Source organism: Musca domestica, unplaced genomic scaffold (genome assembly GCF_030504385.1).
Source record: "Musca domestica strain aabys unplaced genomic scaffold, Musca_domestica.polishedcontigs.V.1.1 128, whole genome shotgun sequence".
Classification (NCBI taxonomy): Eukaryota; Metazoa; Arthropoda; class Insecta; order Diptera; family Muscidae; genus Musca; species Musca domestica.
Window position 1 is genome coordinate 63,041 of NW_026712169.1, and position 22,945 is coordinate 85,985.

The following is a 22,945-nucleotide window of genomic DNA, read 5'->3' on the forward strand; positions in this document are numbered from 1 at the left end:
CACCACCACCACTTAAATATGAAGGTGTACAACTCGCACAAAAAAACATATTTGTTGGCCGGCCATACGTGCAACATGCATATCATTCGGTCGGTAGGATTGTCCGGTCCGGCATGCCGGACCCAGTCCCACCGTCACAACAACATCCAATGCGCATTCACATCCATCCCAACTCGCTCGCACACCAACTCCACTGACCATCGAATGGTGGACGACACACAACCATGCCATGTTGTGGTGGCATGAAATGGAATCGCATGGCCACGACCATCCTCCATCCGCAAAGGCCGAACATAAAATTGTACTTCACATTTACATGTACAAATATGAAATCCATAAATCTCGCTAATAACCAATCCATGAGAAGTAATGCTGGAAATGCAAATTGCTCATGTCATATGTTATGGTCGTAAAATATATCGACGATGGCAAACAGCAACGACAACGACGACGATGGCAGCAGCTCCAGCTGCAGCATCAGAAATGGCAACGATAACAACAGAGCCATAGGCCTCCTCATTTTAATCCTCTGAAGATGAGAAAGAACTCTCGTCGTTCAATGGTGGTTGGCCATTTGGTTTGTGAATTGTGAATGTGATTGAAGCGAAGGCTTGTTGGCTGGCTATCTGGCAGGCCGACAGTGGAGATGAACGAAAGGAAGCCATGAAAAGGTTAACTAAATAAGCTCAAGGATGTCTTTGGCATCCATGACACAAAAATCGCAACATTGCATATGACAGCATTCATGGCTGCCGTTTTATACATACAGCCGGCCGAAGGAGAATATGAAGAGAGAAACTCATTGTCAGATTCAATTGTGGCTACAAATCTTATTTTGCCCCCCTTAGCTCAGCATTCACAAATTGAAGAACAGTGGTGCCCTGGTACCGGATATGAAAAATTAGTATATATCATAAAGCTTTCCTAGTATGAGGTCTCTCATTTAAATACAAATATGCAAAAATGCAGATATATTATAAATTACTTATAGAAATATTGGCACTTTTCTAAAGGTTGAACTAAAAAATCGATGGAATTGTAGCTGATATGTAAACAGCAAGTTATTTGGTAGAGTGGAAATATGTGGCTAAAATCACCAAAATACCGAATGTTATAAAAATACCCTAAATGCAGTTAATAATGTTGTGCCACAAATGGTACCAATATAGATTTTTCAAAAATTCCATTAGAAAATGGGGCTAGAAGCGTAACAATGCTCCGAATCAGGAAGTACATTTGTTTTATAGCGGAGTCACCAGATGGAGTGATTAGCTTAATTCCACTACACATCAAATCTAGTGTTGTTAGTACCAAATGTACTAAAAATTGAATGCTTCGTATTCGACAAACGGAATGAGGTAGAATTTTAAAATTTGGAATGAAAGTCACGGATGGAGTCCAAGATATATACATTAAAGGGTTTTTGAAAGTTCTAATTTCAATGTTTTTGGTAAACGTGAGAAAGCCGAAAACATGAAATGTGGTATGACAAACATGGGTAGAAGGTAAGTGTTTACAAAATGTGTGAACTGTACTAAGTGGTACCAAATTTGGAACACTTTGGTTTAGGGTGAACGGATGAAGCAAGAATTTTGAAAATTTGTATTAAGGTGATGGGTTTGAAAAGTACTAAATGGTACTAAAATTGCTATTCGGTGAAAGGAAATGCGTCCTATACTTGTACGAAAGTACTAAATTTTATATTGGATAAAGGGATAGAGCAGGAATCCTCAAATTTGGTATTGAGGACTTCGTTGGTACCTGGAATTGAGATTTAATGGTGTCTCCGAAAAGCGTCCTATACTTGTACGAAAAGTACTAAATGGTACTAAATTTGATATTGAGTGGAGGGATAGAGGTGGAATCCTCAAATTTGTTACTGAGGACTCCGTTGGTACCTGGAATTGAGATTTAATGGTGTCTCCGAAAAGCGTCCTATACTTGTACGAAAACTACTAAATGGTACTAAATTTGGTATTGGGTAAAGGGACAGGGCTGGAAACCTCAAGTTTGACATTGGGGTCCCTATTTGTATCAGGAATTGTGTTGGTTTTTGAAATGTGTACTATAATAGTTCGAAAATTACTAACTGGTACTTAATTTGGTATTGGGTGAAGGAATAGAGCTGAAATCCTCAAATTTGATGTGGATGTCACTATTGGTCTCTGTGATTAAGATATGGAGGTGGTTTTTGAAATGTGTACTATAATTGTTCGAAAAGTACTAAATGGTTCTAAATTGAGTATTGGGTTAAGGGATAGAGCTGGAATCATAAATTTTGATATTGGTATGTGGTTAAGATAGGGAGGTGGTTTTGGAAATGTGTACTATATTTGTTCGAAAAGTACTAAATGGTAAAAAAAAAAACTTAGTATTGGGTTAAGGGATATAACTGGAATCCCGAAATTTGATATTTAGGTCTCTGTTGGTAACTGAGTTCAGGTATGAAGGTGGTTTTGAAAATTTGTACTACAAGTGCACGATAAGTACTAAATAGTACAATATTTGGAGAAATTTGGTATTGGGTGAACATATAGTGCTGAAATTTATTATTAGGGTCGCTGTTCGCGTCGCAGAAATTTGATTTTAAGATTACTGATGATATCTGTGTTTGAGAATTGATTGAGAATGTGTACAATAACAGTTCGAAAAGTACAAACTGGTACTAAATTGAGGGAATCTCGAAGGCTAGAATCTCGAAATCGAGATCTGCTGGTAGGTTTTTAAATGCGTACTATAACACTGTGCGACAGCAAAAATACACACTTGCTGCAATGTTCCAATTCAGGTTTGTAGGAGCCCACAGATGACGTGCATAACTTCTATTTTTAACAATGGATTGCTATTATTATAATTATTTTTATAACCTACAACACCTATTATAAGTTTGACTGGGCCAAAAGTTATGTAACACCTCGAAATATTGGTTTCCCACATAGGAAAGTATATATGGATCTTCCTATCTCGCCGAGCTGAGTCGATCTAGCTATGTATGTCCGTCCGTCCCTCTGTCCATGTTAATTTGTAATCACTCTACAGGTCGCAATTATGGCCCGATCTTCACGAAATTTAGAATGGAGGTGGGTGTAGGGCCAGAATAGAATCCTATTGCTTTTGGAGGTGATAGCATAATATTTAGGGGTTGAAATGGACCAAAAACTGAAAAATTTCATGATTTTGCAGCTGCGCTACAGGTTGTAATTATAGACCAATCGAAGCGGAAGTTAGCATGGGGCTAGAGCTAAGCGCTGGACAGAAGTCTGCCAATTCATCGGGTAATATTTAGTGGGTGAAATAGACCATAACATTTTTGTTATATAAAAGTCAAATTTTCTATTAAACCGCGAATATTTTTAATCCCGGCGAAATCAAAAATAGACGAACAGGTCAACTCTGACCGTTACGTAGATGCCGATCGTAAATATATCGGATGTATATAGCGAAATATATACAATATATATATAGAAAGGAAGGGGATGTTATATAAAATGCTTATATCTCAAGAATGGCTAGACCGATTTCGACAAATTTTGTCAATTCAGAATGCCCTCTTAACATAAAAGTTCAGAATTATAAAGTTAATAAATTGAATCTAAAGGAAAGACAAGCAAATCATATACATGAGTTTAAATTTGGTGATATAGAGGGGCCTCTTGCTTTTGGAGATGATCGCAAAATATTCGGGGTTCAAATGAGCCAAAAACAAAAAAAAAATTAAGCCATTCGATACGCCTAAGAAGAGCGTTAAAGACAGGGAAAAATTCTAGCATTTTGGATGACCATTGAATTGGCTTTTGGAGTTGATCGCAAAATATTTAGGGGTCCAAATAAACCAAACACCGAAACAATTTTCTGCTAACACAATTGAAGAGAGTTAAGAACAGGGAAGAATTCTAGCATTTTGGATGACCATTGGTATATGTAGCTGTAAAGTGGACCACAACAAATAACAGCACGATGGAGTGCGTAAATATTTGGCAAATGTCCCTGGTCAAAACGCTAAGGGTAATATCTGGGCAGTGCTCCATGACATAATTTCAAAAGCGAAATATTCCAAAATGGATTCGGGCTTCTAACATATTGTAGTATTGTAGGGTATTACATGGTCGGCCTCGCACGACTATAGCCTTTGCTTAATTGTTTTTTTTTTTTTTTTTTTTTTTTTTTTTTTTTGTGAAATGGTCGAATGTTAAGTTTCTGTCAAAGCAAATATTTTTGAAATTGGTTAACAAATAGCAAAGTTAAGTGGTTTAAGTGGCTCTACACTACAAAGCTGATACCAAACAGAAGTATTATATATTTTTGGAAAGGCCATTAAAATCGGTTGAGAAATAGTTATATATATATTTTTTTTTTGTTTATAAAAATTACCTAAAATTAATGAGTTAAACAATTTTCACTCTTTCTGAAATCCCACCTGCATATTTTACATAGAAATAATTATTAATTAATCCATTAATAGCCATTGTATCTAAAATTTAAAACAAATTTAGCGGAAATCCTAAAATCCGAATATTGGTAATTACTATTACATGGAGAATATATAAAATAAGATATAATATCTAATGGGGTCTGGTATGCTTATTTTAAGAATTTACAAACGGAATGACAGACTTACTATATCCTGGAGCGTATAAAACCGTATATGCCGCCATTGAGGTAGAAACCTTCACAATGCCGAAGATCAGCAGTTACCATCAACTGGGGACTATAGTAAATACTGCACCAATTCAAAAATTTTTTGCGAGTATAAATTCTTTCTTATTAAAACCGAAATGTTAAAGAACCAGCACTTGTATCTCTGTGGCCCATTTTTAATAACTCAAATCACTGTCTGCGGCTTTAGATGAAAGAAGTTAGGTTTCAATTTAATCCTGTTTTACTTTCGGTGGCATGGCCATCGTATGCTTTTGGCATACGGATGCTAATATTGACCAATATGCTGCTTCTCAGTCGCTCGTTCGCTTCGTACCGTTTCGTTCGATGTCCGACCATAATCATAATGCATGCGTTATGTATTTGTTGTCGAATTGGCCATCGATGTTTCTCTCGATGACGATGTGAAAATGTCGGTTCATATGCATATCTCTTAGTGAGTTGTAGTGTTTGTGTGTGTGTTAATATGTAAATACAGAAGCATATGAAAATGTGTGTATATGTATGGTAGAATAAGGTCTGTATGCTATTTAACTACGCATGTTGTTTGGCTAAAATATTTCACTTAGCCAAAGTTCTAAAATCGAACAACTCCCTCCGTCATTGAATGTTGATGCTGAACAGGTAAGTGAAACATTTTATTTGTGAGAGGACATTTTTTAATACCCTTATGGCTGCAGAGGTTAAAATCTGCCTCATAGAAAGAGCTCCCGTAGCATGATATCAATTGGAGAAGGATTATATTAAAAAAATAGATATCGGAGCCGAATTCCACAAATTCACTCTATTTGGCCTGATATTAGCCATCATTTGCACAATGAACCTGAAATCCGATTAAGGATATATGTGGGAGCTATATACAAATCTTAGCCGTTCTCGATAAGTCATTTATTTCCGCTCTATAAAATATCTGGTACTAAATTTCGTTGTTGTCGAATGCATATTACGAATATCAGGGACTAAAAACAAAAGCGAATGAAATCTGTTGAATACATATATGGGAGTTATATCCAAATCTGAACCGATCTTGACCAAATTTGATACACTTATTTCTGGGCTGTATCTGATATCTGCTACCAAAGATCATTGTTGTGGAATGCATATTGCGCGTGTGAGGGACTTTAACCTTCAAATCGGATGGGAGCTATAGCTATATCTGAACCGATTTACACCCTTTTAATTTGAAGTTCCCAAAATTCAGCCTATTTGGGCTGATATTAGCCATTTGGTACACAATAAACCAGATATCGGATAATGATATATATGGGAGCTATATCCTGACATGAACCGATCTCGATAACATTTGCAGAGGTATTTTCGAGCAGTATCTGATGTCCGGTACAAATATCATTCTTATGGAGTGCATATTACGCCTTTGATGGACTTAAACCCCCAATTCGGATGAAACATATATATGGGAGCTATAGCTATATCTGAACCAATATTCTCTAAATTGTATGTACTTGCTTCTAGACTGAATTCGGCGTGATGTACCAAAATTCAGGCCTTTTGGTACACAATTAACTCGAAATTGGTTGAAGATATATGGGAGCTATATCTAAATCTGATCCGATTATCACCAATTTCAATACGGTTCGTACTTGGGCCAAACAAATATTGTTTACAAAATTTCCTCTCAGTCGGATAACAAATGCGACCTGCATTTTGTTCACAAGAATACCTGGACGGACGGACTGACTGATATGCATATATCGAAAGTAAATGCACAAAGACATAATATCTTTACCACTATGTGGTATAGGGTATAAATAGAGGTATACCACCGATTTAGCCCTATACACTACTACCAAAGAACTACGACCGAATTCCACCTTAAGCTTTGAACACATTCATAAATTTTGTCAATATAATTCCTAATATAATTATTTCAATAGAGATACTATTTCATCCTCCATTACAGGTGCCTTAGATTTGCTACCTTTGGCGCAGCACTCGGCAGGATTATTCGGCATGTGGACGTTTCATTATGTATGATTATTTGTATTGTCTATAATTTTTTTGCCTTCTACTTGTACAGGAGCTGTAATAGCAAAGGCAGCAGCAGCAGAAACCGCACATGATATGTTTTTGTCATTAGGCTCTCCTTAAGGCCTCATATTCTGCAAAGTTACTGACGGTTGGAGGTGTACACCCTTTGTATTTACTAAAGTTCCTGATCGTATGTTTCGCTTTTCGTCTTGTCGCTGTTGTGAGTTATATGCATATCCCTAGATTGCCTCCTTCGGCTGCTACTGATGATGGTGTTGTTGCAGTTGCCATTGCTGATGTTGTTGTCTTTGTTGCCCCGCTTCTTATTTAGTTTATGATCACGTTAGTGTTTTATGCAAAGTTGTTTTAGTTGGTTTTTGATTTTTATGAACACACCGAACATTATATCAATATCACACACAACGGCGAACAGAAAACGCAACTTGGCCAACAATTGACAGTTTTTGATGCAAATTAAGACGATAAATCTTATCTTCGCAAGGAAACCTAAATTCAAAACCATATTCAGTATGGATTTTCACAAAAAAACTGTTCTGGTGGTTTATTTGACATGGTTAGTTAGTTAATTGATAAAGCCAGTCTTAGTACGGGAGACACTTAAGAAGCTTGGAAGAGAGGTTTATTATTTTTCAATGAATGTAGTCTGGGAAATTAGATCGAAAAATATGCTTCGCGTTGTTGGGACCATAAGATTTGGATTACAGGGGGTTTTCCGATGGGTCGAAATTCGATCCGTAAATAATATATGCTCGTGATCCGAGTAAAAACCATCGTTCGCCCGTCCTATGAAGTAATGAAGGAGGTAGAAATATACATATAAGAAGGAGCTGAAAGCAGTGAAACCTTGCACAGACATTGAAACTTCAGAGGAAAAATGTGTTATTTTGATGCAAGATTAGGTATAGCTCCCATATAATGTTGGAGTCTGATGCCATGTACTGTGACTGTTTCATTCACAAGCGGAAACTCTCGAAGGGAGTACCCGTTTTGATAAAAACTTGTTATTGTCGAACATAGATGGGATTGGGATATGGGCAACATTGGCCTACTCCTTCTGGTACCTTCCCCAACAAAAGGTCAACATTTTTAAAGAGAATAATTTACCACATAGAAAGAAAAGCCCATCATTTTCTTCAGTGCTATGTGAGAAAATGGACAATATTAGTCTACTCCATCACGTACCACCCACACAAAGGGCCAAAATAACACATCGCAATATTTCATCCAACACAATATCAGGTATGAAGATGGAATATATCGGAGGAGGTACCAGTCCTCCACAAAGAGTCAACATTTGGAATAATTATAACTCCTACAAAATGTGAAAAATAGTCCGATTGCTATTAAACTTCACACATTCGAATACTTTTATTAACAAACAAGATCTGTATATCTACATATTTTTCTCAATCCAATATCTGATGTCAATGTGGAATGTATCGACTCACTCCTCCTTTTACCTTTTTATACCCTACACCACATAGTGGAGAAGGAAGGGAGATAGACCCATAGTCACTTTTGAGGATCTTCATAGAATTCGATTTATGCATGTCCGTCCGTCCGTCCGTCCATGTATTCTTGTGAACAAAATGTAGGTCGCGTTTATTATCAGATAGAGATCAAATTTTCTAAATAATATTTGTTTGGCCCAAGGACGAACCCTATTGAAATTGGTGATAATCGGATCAGATTTAGATATAGCTTCCATATTTGTATTTCGGTACATCCCAGCGAATTCAGTATAGCAGCAAGTTACATAAATTTGGAGAAAGTCGGTTCAGATGTAGCTATAGCTCCAATATAAATGTTTCATCCGATTTGGGTTTTAAGTCTCTCACATACGTAATATGCACTCCAGAAGAATAATATTTAATTCCGAACATCAGATACTGCTCGAAAATATCTCTGTCAAATTTCAGATTAGGATATATGTCCCACACATATCTTTATCCGATATCAGGTTTATTGTACACAAAATGGCTAATATCAGCCCAAATGGAATGAATTTTGGCCTTTACGACTGAATTCAGTCTAGCAGCAAGTACATTAAATTTGGTGGAAATCGGTTCAGATATAGCTATAGCTCCCATATTTGATTTGGTGTTTACGTCACTCACAGACGTAATATGCATTCGACAACAATGATATTTGGTACCAGTTATCAGATGCAGGCCAGACGCAACTCTACTAAATTTTATCAATATCGGTTCAGATTTGGATATAGGTCCCACATATATATTCAACCGATTTCGGGTTTATTGTGCACCAAATGGCAAATATCAGTCCAAAAGTTTTTAATTTAGATACATCCGACAAAATTCAGTATAGAAGCAAGTATATGAAATTCAGAGAAAATCGGTTCAGATATAACTAGAGCTCCCATAAATATTTTTCATCCGATTTGGTGTTTAAGTCCCTCAAATTCGTAATACGCATTCGAAAACAATTATATTTAGTACCAGATATCTTATGGAGCTCAGAGATACCTCTGCTAAATGTTATCAAGATCGGTTCAGGATTGAATATAGGTCCCATACCGTTTTGCAGCAAACAAAATACTATGGTATCCCGAACAAACATTAATAGACAAGGCGCTGTCGACTTCGCTATGCTACTTCGTAAAACGAATGCATAACAAGTGAAGAAAAATGAAAATGTTTGTAGGTGCGGTTGTAAGATTTAGAAGTTCTTCCAAATGAATCTTAGGTTTATGTAATTCTTTTGTTCCTCTTCTATTGAGCTTACGATCTCGTCATATCGTAAAGTTGATCTCGTAAAAAAGTTGTTTGTCATAGGAGTTAGTTTTAATAACTCCTGGGGAGAATATCCCAGACAAAAAAAGCGAACTGATGAGGATTGGTGGCTCCAATTTTGGTTAAAATCGGTTCAGATAAAGCTACAGCTCCCATACGGATAAAACATCCGATTTAGTGTTAAAGTTCCTCATATCAGATACAACTCAGAAATAAGTGTTTAAAATTTTGTCGAGATCGGTTTATATTTGAAATTAACTGTCATATATATCTCTATCCGATTTCAGTTTTTTTGCGCACCACATAACTAATATCATCCCAAATGGAGTGAATTGCGGCATTTCCGATGGAATTCATCCTAAAAGCAAACGTTCAGATTTTGGTGAAAAGCGGTCAGATATATATATATGTTTCAACCGATTGCTTTTAAAGTCCCTCACATGAGTAATATGCACTCTTCAACAATGATATTTGATACCGGGCATCAGATACTGCTCGACAATACAAACCTCTGCCAAATTTTATCGAGATCGGTTCAGATTTTTATATGGCTGCGATATTTTCATCTTCATCCCTTTTTTGGTTATTGCGCACCATATATGTAATATCAGTTGAATAGATTTTCTCATATTTAACCGAATTTTACCATTTAGTGAAGCCCGATCCGTTATATCTATTGCTCCAATAAATATTTTTAATGAAATCCTTATTAAAGTCAATTCATGCACTATATAGCAATGGTATTTGGTTCATAGTGGTCTACTTCACTTAAATTCCTAATATAAACGTTTTTGTAACGGGAGCTCTACTAAATACGCATAGGGGTGTAGGGTATCATTTAGTCGGCCTCGCCCGACTTTTGACCTTTCCTTACTGGGTTTCTTTTAATTTTGCACATCCACATAATTTGATCAGTATTAGATGAAGTGGAACTCTTGGGTCCTGTCCAAATTAACGACTTACATGTCCAAATTAATGACTTTCATTTTTTTTCCTGGATAGTTATTAAGCTTATTTTTCATTTTGTGCTAAAAAGAATAATCTTAAGCCATTTTAAAAAGGGATAGGAAATCATGACTTTGCATACTCCATATGTAAACAAATTTATATCCCATACTGAAAGTTTTCATCCGTATTTATGATTGGTAAATTCAATTTATCTTACTATCAAAGAACTTGAAATAATATGTTCAATGCAGTTGACTTCTGGCGTAGATCTCCCTTCCTCTGAATGTAATTTTGCGATAAAATTCCTGCGGCCAAACAATACTTGAGTTAACTTTCAATCACATTCTTTGTATCCTACGAATTATACTATACTCCTACTTTTTTCTTAAGTGAAAACATGATTGCTAAAACATTCCACTCGCTCCTTTTTTCTCCACCACCATCTTATGATGGTTGGTGGGTCTATCTTGTTGTTCATACGTTTCGTTTTTTTTTTTTTTTTGTATTTTTTTGATGGCAATGTTGTTTCATCTTGTCAACCATCAGCATCATGCACTCATAGAATAGTTCCCTCCTTTATGGTTAAATGTTTATGATTATTGAATTTTGTACACGGATATGCATGTTTGTATGGATCGATGGATGGCAAGTGAGCTGGCTGAAGTTTGGGAAGGTAGGACGAACGAACGATTGGTTAACAGGTATGATGGCTGTTCTGACTGCATCATACCTACAACAACTACTACACATACTTCTTCTTGGGACAAGTTTGTGATGATGTTAAGGAAAATTGTTAAGCAATCACATGGGATGGATGAATGCACTACAACGGCCAAAGGAACGGACTGACAGACAGACAGACTTTGTTGTTTACAAAGTTTTTTTCTTTTTTTGTTAATGCATGGAATGGCATTGCATCGCGTATCGCGTTTTATCCAATCAGCTTTTTGACATGGCACTAAACGAAAGATGATGACGATGCAGATAATAATGAAAATGATGATTGGATATGGAAGCCATTTTTAGAGAGGATATTGGATAAAAAAAATTCAAAAAAATAAAAATAAAGAAAAGAAACGTTTCAGTTATAAATGGCAGTAAGGCAAGGCAGCCAAAAGTAGGATGGCAAAATAATGCGGTTATAAAACATATACAATTTAAAGTAATTTTTCCAAGAGAAAAGTTCGAAATTCCAAAGGAAAACTTCAGCAGAGTGGATATTTTCATCGAAGAAAGGTTCATCGATTATGACTTTTTCAACAGAGAAGTAAACTAGCAGGAAGTTCAGCCGGGCCCTACCTTCCACCATTAAGAACAAATTTGAAAATAAATAAATAATAAAATAATCCGTTAAAAAGTCTGTACAGAATATAGGGATATATTGAGGTTTATACGAAAACGTGGATGGGCACAAGCAATTTTTATCACAGGCCATTACAATATTCAAATACGAAACCTGAAACAATTCCTGTGAATAATGTCGCACAAATATCAAAATATCGAATGTAGGGAGGAACCGATATTGGACCTGCATAAACAATTCTATTCTGGACCTGCATAAAATTCTAGACGTGGACCTGCATAAACAATTCTATATCACAGGCTGTAGTACCCATTACGAAGTGAAAATAGGAAATTTGAAACAATTCTGATAAATAATGTAGCTAAAACAATCAAAATACCGAATATGGGGAGGTACCGTCATGGGGGACCTATAAGAAGACATGAACCAGCATATCCAATTATCCATTACAATATTCAAATACGAAACTTGAAATAATTCCGGTGAATAGTGTCGCACAAACATCAAAATACCGATTATAGGGAGGTACTGATATAGGGGGGCTATAGGAAGACGTGGACCTGCATAAACAATTTTATGTCTCAGGTTGTAGTACCCATTACAAAGTGCAAATATGAATTTTGAAACAATTCTAATAAATAATGTAGCTAAAATCATCAAAATACCGAATATGAGGAGGAACCGCCATGCGGGGCCTACACGAAGACATGAACCAGCATATCCAATTTTTGGTGGCAGGTTGGAGTAGCAATTAGAAACTTCAAATACAAAATTTGAAATTGTTCCCGTGAATAATGTAGCTAAAATCATCAAAATACCTAATATTGGGAGGTACTTTTATAGGGAGACGTGGACCTGCAAAAGACAATTTTCAGTGACAGACAGTACACATAATTAACTTCAAATACGAAATTTGAAACTATTCCGGTGGATATGTCGACAAATTCATCGAAATACCGAATATAGGGCATCGAAATACCAGCATGGACAATTTTCCGTAACAGACTGTAGTATCCAATATGAACTTCAAATACGAAATTTGAAACTATTCCGGTGACTAATGTAGCTGAAATCATCAAAGGTACAGTTATATGGGGGAAATTCAAAGACCTGGACTTGCAAAGCCAATTTTCTGTCACAGGATGTAGTAGCCATTACGAAATTTGGAAAAATTCCAGAGACAATGTCACAAAAATCATAAAAATACCGAATATAGGGTGGTGCAGTCATATGGGGGCATTACCTAAACATGGACCTGCTGGGGAGATAAAAAAAAATGCAACCAACTTTAGAGTGCTGTCATTTCTAACCACTCGTCCAAAAACTATTCCAGTGACAGCTCATTGTATTGTTTACAAGCGTATAATGGCATTTTTGTGAAACTTTTCCAGAAAAAAAGTTATTCGTGATGGAATTGGAATTCAAGCGTGATATTTGGGTGGAAAACCACAAGTGGCTATGGTTAGAGCACTCCAGCATTTAAATGTGAATACATCGTTTGTGTCTCGTAGCATCGCTTGTTACCGGTATACTGGGAGCGTAGCCCGACGTCAAGGAAGTGGAGGAAGAAAACAGCAGCATCAGCAGAAATGGTTCGAAAAGTAAAGAAGCGACTTGATCGAAACCTGCTTCGCAGTGGCCGAAAAGTGGCTCGTGTTCTGAACATATCACAATATTCCATTCGGCAAATATTGAAAAATTGGCTCGGGGTAAAGTCATTGAAATTCCAAAAAGTGCAAGAACTTACACCGCAAAAGAAAGAAAATAGACTCAAAAGAGCTAAAGACTTGCTTCGCTTGGCCAAAAGCGGTGAACTGGCGAATTTGGTTTTCTCCGATGAGAAAACATTCTTTGTCAAGCAGTTTGTAAACAAACAAAATGATCGTGTTTACTTGCCAAAGAGATCAGCTGAAAATGTGCATCTGCGGTTGGCCACCAGGACTCAAGCGACGGCCATGGTGATTGTGTGGGCCGCCATAACAGCCGATGGTCGCTCTCCGCTCGTATTAATCGACCGTGGCATCAGCATAAATACCGAATATTATCGCGAAAATATTCTGGAGGGTGTATAACGGTAAAATATACATATATATAAAAAAATAAATAGGTAAAAGTTCATCGCCGATAATTTTTTTCTGTATAGAAAACATTTTCTCTTGTATAAAAATCCTTCGACATCCAATCCTCTGCCACGCGAAAGGCTATCTTTAGCTAAACTTTTCAATTGTTGTTTATGTTGGGGCTTATATTGTAATCATTAAAAAATGATGCAAACATCATCTGTATTTCTATGTGCTTTTGTTTAATTTCCTCTCTCCTTCTCTATTGTTTTCCCTTTCATACCCACCAGCGACAATTGTTGTGTGTCTTTACAATCTTCTTTTATGCAACAAATGTTCATTTCAACTCATCACCATTAATGTCCATAAATTGATGACAATTGTGATCAGTAGCAGCAGCAGTCTGCTGCTGCCGTTGATTCAGTTGTTGATGTTTCCAATTTGATTGACCACAACATGCATATTTTCTCTTGTAAAATTCCATTTACGATTTTCCATACAAAAACGCAAACTGTTTTCCATATAGCTTTTCCAATTTCTTTCCGATTTTTACAGGCACAAAAAATAAGAGGAAAAAATTCTTCAAATCACTGATACTGATAGAAATAATCAAATGAACAGTGCATGTGTGCACCCTCACCTGTCGCTGTCGCATGGCTAGCTAGATAGGTAGCTCAACTAACATGGTGATCGATTTGATGCTAATATCACAGAGTGCCATCCATCCATGTTGGAGCGGCAAACGGTAGCAGTCAGCTTCGGCCCGAGAGAGAAAAACGTTTAACCGGATGAGTATGTCGCCAATGTCATCGTCGTCAACAATAAGTAAAATGACGTTTTGCCTCTTGGATTCATCTGTGATCCACCAGTGATCGCATCGAATAACCGCCATTCATAGAGATTTATGCACAAAACAGTGCTGACTGCAGTTCCTGTGATTCTTTAAGCCTCACACACTTGTATAGACACTCACACACACTCATGCAACAAATCGAAAAATTCATCGATCGATCCAATTTTTTCCTTATGCTTGACGGTTGATATTTTTGTTTTTATTATAAAAAACGCAATCAACTTGCAATCAATTTTAGTTTTTTTTGCTTGTTCACTTATTTGTTGGACTCGACATGTATTAGGGTGGGCTGGTCACCGGTAATATTCCCAACAATGATGTTAATTATAATTATTAAGTATTATTATTATACCCTACACCACAAGGTGGTCAGGGTATTATGTCTTTGTGCATTTGTTTGTAACAGGCAAAAGGAAACGAGATAGACCCATAGTTCCATTTGATGATCTATATAGAATCACATTCTGAGTCGATTTATGCATGTCCGTCTGTCCATGTATTTTTGTAAACAAAGTACAGTTCGCATTTATTGCCCAATCCAGATGAAATTTTGCACAAATCATTTGTTTGGCCCAAGGAATTTGAGATAATCGGTCAAAATTTAGATATAGCTCCCATATATATCTTCGTCCGATTTGCCTTTTATTGTGCACCAAACGTGTAATATCAGTCCGAATAGTATGGAATTTTGCACGAACGATCAGATTGGACCTGTATGCCAAATTTGATCGAAATCGGTTCTGTAACAACAATATTTGGGGAAATATATAAAATACAGCTCAGAAATACATTTGAAATACAATTTTATCGAGATCGGTTCAGATTTGGATATAGCTCCCATATATATCTTCGTCCAATTTACCTTTGATTGTGCACCAAACGTCTAATATTTGCTCAAATGGGACGAAATTTGGCACTTACGACCGAGTCTAGAAGCTGGTATGTCAAATTTGGTGAAGATCGGTTCAGATATAGCTATAGCTCAAATATATATACTGTTCATCCGATTTGTTATATTTGTTAGCCAAACGTGTAATATCAGTCCGAATAGTATGGAATTTTGCACGTACGATCAGATTGGACCTGAAAATAAGTATGCCAAATTTGATCGAAATCGGTTCATATATAGCTATAGCTCCCATATATATTGTTCATCCGATTTGTTATTTTTGTCCTCCGCAGTCGTATATACTGTTCATCCGATTTGTTATATTTGCTATCCACAGCCGTAATATGCACTCAGTAACAACGATATTCAGGGAAATATATCAAATGCAGCTCAGAAATATCTTTGCCAAATTTTATCGAGATCGGTTCAGATTTGGATATATCTCCCATATATATCTTTATCCGATTTCAAATTATTGTGCACCAAATGTGCAATACAAGTCCGAATTTAAACGATACAAATGCTTCGGCATATTTAGTCCTTTGAACTTTAAATTATAATTATAGCGTTTATGATTGAATTCTCCCATAAAAACTTTTGATTGTTATGTGGAGCTCTACTAAATTAGTAAAGTGGTGTAGGGTATAATAAAGTCGGCCCCGCCCGACTTTAAGACTTTCTTTACTGGTTTTTTCAACTTTTGTCTGGGAGGTACCAGAAAGAGTAGATTCATCATGGACTCCATTTTTATCTTGATCATAATCGGACACTTATTTTATACTTTAAGGTAGGAATTATTATTCAAAATATTTACCCATTCACAAAAGACCAAATTGTGAGTGTGACGAAGTTGGTTTTGTTGTAACAGACAAGACCAACTTACATGGTATTCGGTATTTTGATCATTTTAGCGACATAGTCACCGGAATAGTTTCAAATTTGGTATTTAAAGTTCGTAATGGATTGTGCAGGTCCATGTTTTCGTATAGCCTCCATATAATGGTACCTCCTGATATTCGATATTTTATGATTTTAGGGGCATAGGTCACCGGAATTGTTCCAAATTTGGTATTTGCAGTTCGTAATGGATACTACATCCTAGGACAGAAAATTGTCTGTGCAGGTCAACGTATTCATATAGCCCCCATATAACGGTGCCTCAGGATATTCGTTATTTTGATTTTATCGACATTATAACCTATTTTTTTAAGTTTAGCATTTGAATATTGTAATGACTTATGACAAATGTTACCTATGCAGGTTCATGTCGTCGTATAGACCCTAATATAACAGCTACATTCGGTATTTTTAAGATTTTAACAGCTACATTCGGTATTTTTAAGATTTTACAGAATTTTTAACGGATTTTATTGTTTTTAGAATCGCCAAATTCGTTCCAAATGGTGGAAGGTATTCAAAGTTTGGTGCGTCCAAAATTACAGCTTTTTTAACTTGTTTTTTTTTATGACGGATATGACATTGTCTTCTTAATGGAATGCGGGTTTTCTGGTTCGGCTAGGTTGCATTCGCGCAAACACAGTAGACTTCATTTTAATAGTACTGAAGAATTTTGGTCGATTATGGTCGAATTTTTTTGGAATGCTCGGTGGCATTCATGCTGATGTAGTCATGTTGATCAGTCGAGCGTAGGCGTGTGATAATGGTGGGTTTTTCCAAGCTAAAAAGGTACTGGGTGTGTGAATTAAAATTGCTAAATAGTACCATATTTGGTACTATTTTGTATTGGGTAAACAAATAGTGCTTGAAATCAGAATTTTTGTAGTAGGGTTGCTGTTCATGTGTTGCCTGGACATATGGAGGTCGTTATGGAAAAGTACACTATAATTGTACGAAAAGTACTAAATGGTACTATATTTTATGTTGGTTAAAGAGATAGAGATACAATTCTGAAATTTGATATTTAGTTTTCAGATGGTATCTGAGTTTGAGACTTGGCCGTGGTTGAGCTGGAATTTTAAGAGTTGATTTAGATGTCACTTTTGGTGCCTGTGGTTAAGATATGGATATGGTGGCCTTGAAAATATGTACTATAATTGTTCGAAAAGTACCTAGTGGTACTTGATTGTGTATTGGGATAGAGCTGGAATCCCAAAATTTGATGTTGGGATTTCTATTGGTATCTCGAATAAAGATATGAGGGTGGTTTTGGAAAAGTATACCATATAAATGAACGAAAAGTACTAAATTTAGTATTAGGTAAAAGAATGGAGCTGAAATCCTGAATTTTGATATGGATGTTACTATGGGCGTCTGCGGTTGAGTGGATAAGCTGCTTTTGGATATAATTTATTAATGGTATTTAATTTTGTAATGGGTAAAATTAAAGAGCTGGGGCGCTGTTGGTATCTCAAGTTGAAATACGAATATTGTTTTGAAAATGCGTACTATAGTTGTTCGAAAAGTATTGGGTGAAGGGATAGAGCTGGAATCCTAAAATTTGATATTGGGGTCTCTGTTTGGTGTCTGCGATTGAGGAAAGGATATTGCTTTGGAAATGCGTAATATAATTGTATTAAATGTTGTGTAGAGCTGGAATCCCAACATTTGATATTCAGGTCTCTGTAGGTATCTGGTGTTGAGACCTGGTGGTGGCTTTACAAATACGCACTATAATGGTCCAAAAAGTACTAAATGACACTCATTTGAATCTCTCTTGGTCTCTAGGATAAAGAGATATAGATTGTTTTGAATATGTGTACTAAATGTTAAAAAAATTGGTATTGGGTGAAGGGATACAGGTGAAATTCTGAAATTTGATATTGAGGTCGCTGTTGGTCTCCAGGGTTTACATATGGAGACGTTGAAAAAGTGAAAAATGAGTTGAGGGTCCATTGTGCAATGGACCTCCTCCGTAAACTTCAAAATGAAAGATGTTGTAAAGTTTTTGGCGTAAAAGGTAAACGTTTTCCTATTTATACCCTACAACACTATGTGTTGGGGGTATTATAAGTTTGATTGGGCCAATTTTGGTGGTAATCGGGTAATATTTAGTAGTTGAAATAGACCATAGCATTTGCGATAAATAAAAGTCAAATTTTCATTAAACCGCGAATGTTTTTAATGCCGGCGAAATCACAAATAGACGAACAGGTCAATTATGACCGTTACGTAGATGCCGATAATAAAAATATGGGACATAAATAGCGAAATATATACAATGTATATATACAAAGGAGGGGGATGTTAGTTAGAATGCTTATATCTCCAGAATGGCTGGAGCGATTTTGACAAATTTTGTAAATTTAGAATGCCCTTTTGGCATAAAAGTATAAAATCTAAAAAAATCGCATAAAGAGATGCCAATAATGATGCTCATATGGATTTTGTAGTATTTTGTGACATTTTTTATTTTTTTATATTTTTTATCGCATGCGATTTTTTCAATTTGACTTATAATATTGAAGTGTATATTTTGTAATAATTTTTCACTTTATAACACAGGTTGGGGTTATTATTTATATACAGATTGCAATTATCTTTCGATCCCCATGAAATTTTTCACGAAGGTAGAGTTAGGCTCAGAAGGGCTAAGCCTATTGTTTTCAAAGATGTCCGCAATATATGTAGGGGTTGAAATGAACCAACAACTAAAAATGTTCCTCATTTTGCAGCCGAAATAGAAACCAAAGGACACTAAATCTCGCATGAAGTTAGAGTTTAGGACAGCGGGTAGAATGGACCACTACTTTTGTGTGAAAAATACCAAATGAAAGAAAAACAGAAAAATTTTATTCCTGATCACACAATTAAAGCCAATCGACAGGCCTAAGAAGAGAGTTAAGGACAGGGAAGAAGTCTGCATTTTAGATGACAATTAGATTATATTTAGCTGTAAATTGACCACAAAAACTAACAGCACGACGGAGTGCGCAAATATTGGGCATATGTCCCTGGTCAAAGAGCTAAGGGTAATATCTTGGCAGTGTTCTATGACATAATTTCAAAAGCGAAATCTTCCAAAATAGATTTGGACATAAGGGGGCTTCAAATATATTTTAGCACGACTATAGCCTTTGCTTAATTGTTTTCTTTCTAAAAAAGGAAAAATTGAATTTTATATAAAATCTTGAATGTCTGAAAATAAGTACAATGTATGAAGTTAGGATAAAAATTTCTCAGAATTTAGTCAATGTTTGAGTTCTAATGGGTATAACACCTCCATTGAAAATGAAAAAAATTGTTACGCTAAAACGGGGACCTATATAGCCTTTTTTTAATACCAAAAATCCTGCAGAACAAACACACATCTGAGCAAAATTCTATCAACGTACTTTAATTTGTTCGGAAGCTAGAGTGATTTCCACAGACGGACGGACAAACAGACGGGCGGACATCGCTAAATCGATATAAAATGTTATGCTAATCGGGAATATATATACTTTGTGGGGTCTAAGATGTATATTGCGAGATGGAGGGTATTAAATGCTTTTTCTGACACAAAAATTCTAATATATTCGAAAAGTATAAAAAATTTGATACCATAACTGTATACGCCATAAAGATTGTTTATTTAAAGTGGAATACCAATTCTCATCGGTAAGTCAAATGGAATGCAATAAGAAAAGATATAAAGAAAATCTTCGTCATTGAGGTATGCTGTTATTTCGGTTGATCCTTATATTTATAGCCAGTATGTGATCCTCATAACAATACTGATTGCTGTGAGCGCGTGTATTTTTCATATGTGCGCAACAGACACATACTTGTGTGTGTAAGTGTGTGCGTTGTGTGCAACATGTTGCAAACGCAATCAACAATAGTTTATTTAGTTTGACTTATATGTTTGGTATGCAAAGTTAATTTTATTTTGTTGTTTTTATCTTGATTTTAAAATCTACTCTGGTTTTGTTAACGTTTGTGTAATACTCGCTACTGATACTGTAGTTGCTGCTGGTTCGGATGATGACGATGTCGATGACGACGACAATGTCTAAGGATGTTGTTCGTTATGCTTTTGTCTCAACAGCAATGACATTGTCAATAATGACAAACATATATTGAACGACGATGATCAGGATGATGCTGATGCTGACCATGGAAGGAAAAAAGATAAAAAGGGGATCGCATCATTTAATTATATTTTTTTAAATGATTTGATGCAAATTTCAAGACAACTGTTTCCGGTAAATGTATTAAAAAAAGTGAGCCAAGAAATGTTGGAATATCGTTATATATTTTTTAATTGTACTGGAGATTTGTGCATATTGTGGTTATAAAACGTAATCACCATAATACAGATAGTATTTTATGTTGAACCTATACAACCCATTCTTGAGCAATTCCTGCATTTGTAAAAAGTCGTAGCATGCAGCATAACTTCAGCTGTTATAAATTATAAAGGCCTGGTAGATTTTATTGAGACTTAACCTTATTAAAATAATTTATTTTGGCGTAGACTATTTTATCTTCTCCGAATGTAATATTAATTATTATTCGTTTATTTAATACTCAAAATTTTTTAAACAAAATTTTACATCTAATATAATTTTTTTATACCCTACATTACTATGTGTTGGGGGTATTATAAGTTTGATTGGGCCAAAAATTATGTATCTCTTCGGAATATTGGTTTCCCACATAGGAAAGTATATATGGATCTTTCTATCTCGCAGAACTGTCCGATCTTCACGAAATTTAAAGTGGATGTGGGGCCAGGGGCAGAATAGAAGCCTATTGCTTCTGGAGATGATCGCATAATATTTAGGGGTTGAAATGGACCAAAAACTGAAAAATTTCCTGATTTTGCAGTTGCTCTACAGGTCGCAATTATGGACGCGGAAGTTAGCATGGGGCTAGAGCTTAGGGCTGGGCAGAAGTCTTCCAATTTTGATGGTCATCGGTAATATTTAGTGGGTGAAATAGGACACAACATTGGAGTTAAATTGAAGTCAAAATTTCCTTTAAACCGCGAATATTTTTAATCCCGCCGAAATCACAAATAGACGAAAAGGTAAATTCTGACAGTTAAGTAGATGCCGATAGGAAAATATAGAAAAATATATACATTTGTATAAAAAAGGATGGGAATGTTAGCTAGAATGCTTAGAAGCGCTAGACCAATTCTTTTTAAATATGTCCGCCATATATTTAGGGGTTGAAATGGACCTACAACTAAACATGTTCCTGATTTTGCAGCCGTTATAAAGGTCACAAATAGAAACCAAAGGACACGAAATTTCGCAAAAAGTTAAAGTTTAGGACTTTTGTGTGAAAAAATACCAACATTACTCACAGGCGATATCCGAAATACACAAGAGGACTATACAGTCAAATATCGCAGACAAGCAAACAAAAACACAGAAAAAAATTTCACAAATGAAGCCAATCGACACGGCTGAGAAGAGAGTTAAGGACAGGGAAGAGTTCTAGCATTTTGGATGACCATTGGATCAGATTTGGCTGTAAAATGGACGACAACAGCTAACTGCACGGCGGAGTGCGTAAATATTGGGCAAATATCCCTAATCAAAAAGCTAAGGGTAATATCTGGGCAGTGCTCCAGGACATTATTTCAAAAACGATATCTTCCAAATGCATATTAACATAAGGGGGCTTCTAACATACTGTAGTGTTGTAGGGTATCACATGGTCGGCCCCGCACATTATTAATTCTGGTCGAAACTTCAAAACAAACTGTTCAGAGTTTTTTAAGCTCAAATTAAATTTTTATCTTGGCATGGATTATAATTATCTGAATATTATCCCAATATTTTCAGTATGTACGTACGACTCTACAACTTCCCTAGTTATATTCTCAAAAAACTCCTGAAGCGATGTCTCTGTAACAATAAAATAACAATAGCAACTAAAACTTGTTTCACATTTATGACTGTGAACGTATTGCCCCCCTCTATATATATGTTAACCAGGAAAAAATGGTTTTCTTTTTCCTGTAATATTTTTCTCTTTTTTCAACATTCAAATAATATAAATTGATTGGATACATATCTGACCATGAACTCCTACACGTAAACTTGTCGAACAAGTGCAGCAAAATGGAAGAATCTTGTAAGAAAATTGAAATTATTTCAATTTATATGTGCATGTGTCGAAGTGAGTCGCTGGTGTTGACATTCGTATGTTGGTTGTGTAAGGAAATAAGGACTGTTGCGGCGAAGAGATATTAACATGGGAACTGTTCATTTTTGATTGAAGCAAAATGATTTTTTTTTATTTTTCTAATTTCTAAAAAATCGTTTCAATATCGAATATTATGGGAAAAACTTATTTGCATTTGTAATATTAAACTGCTGTTTTTCATCTGAATGTTTTGAATAATCATTTGATACCCAAAATGTATATTTTTTCTTGATCAGCTTTATAACCGTTAAGACCATTAACACCTGTCTGTATGTGGTAAACCTTCTAAGTTTTGAATGGATTACTTCTGCAAGTTTTATAGAATTGAAAATGGGATATATTTGTCCACAGTTTCGTATGGGCACCATTTTT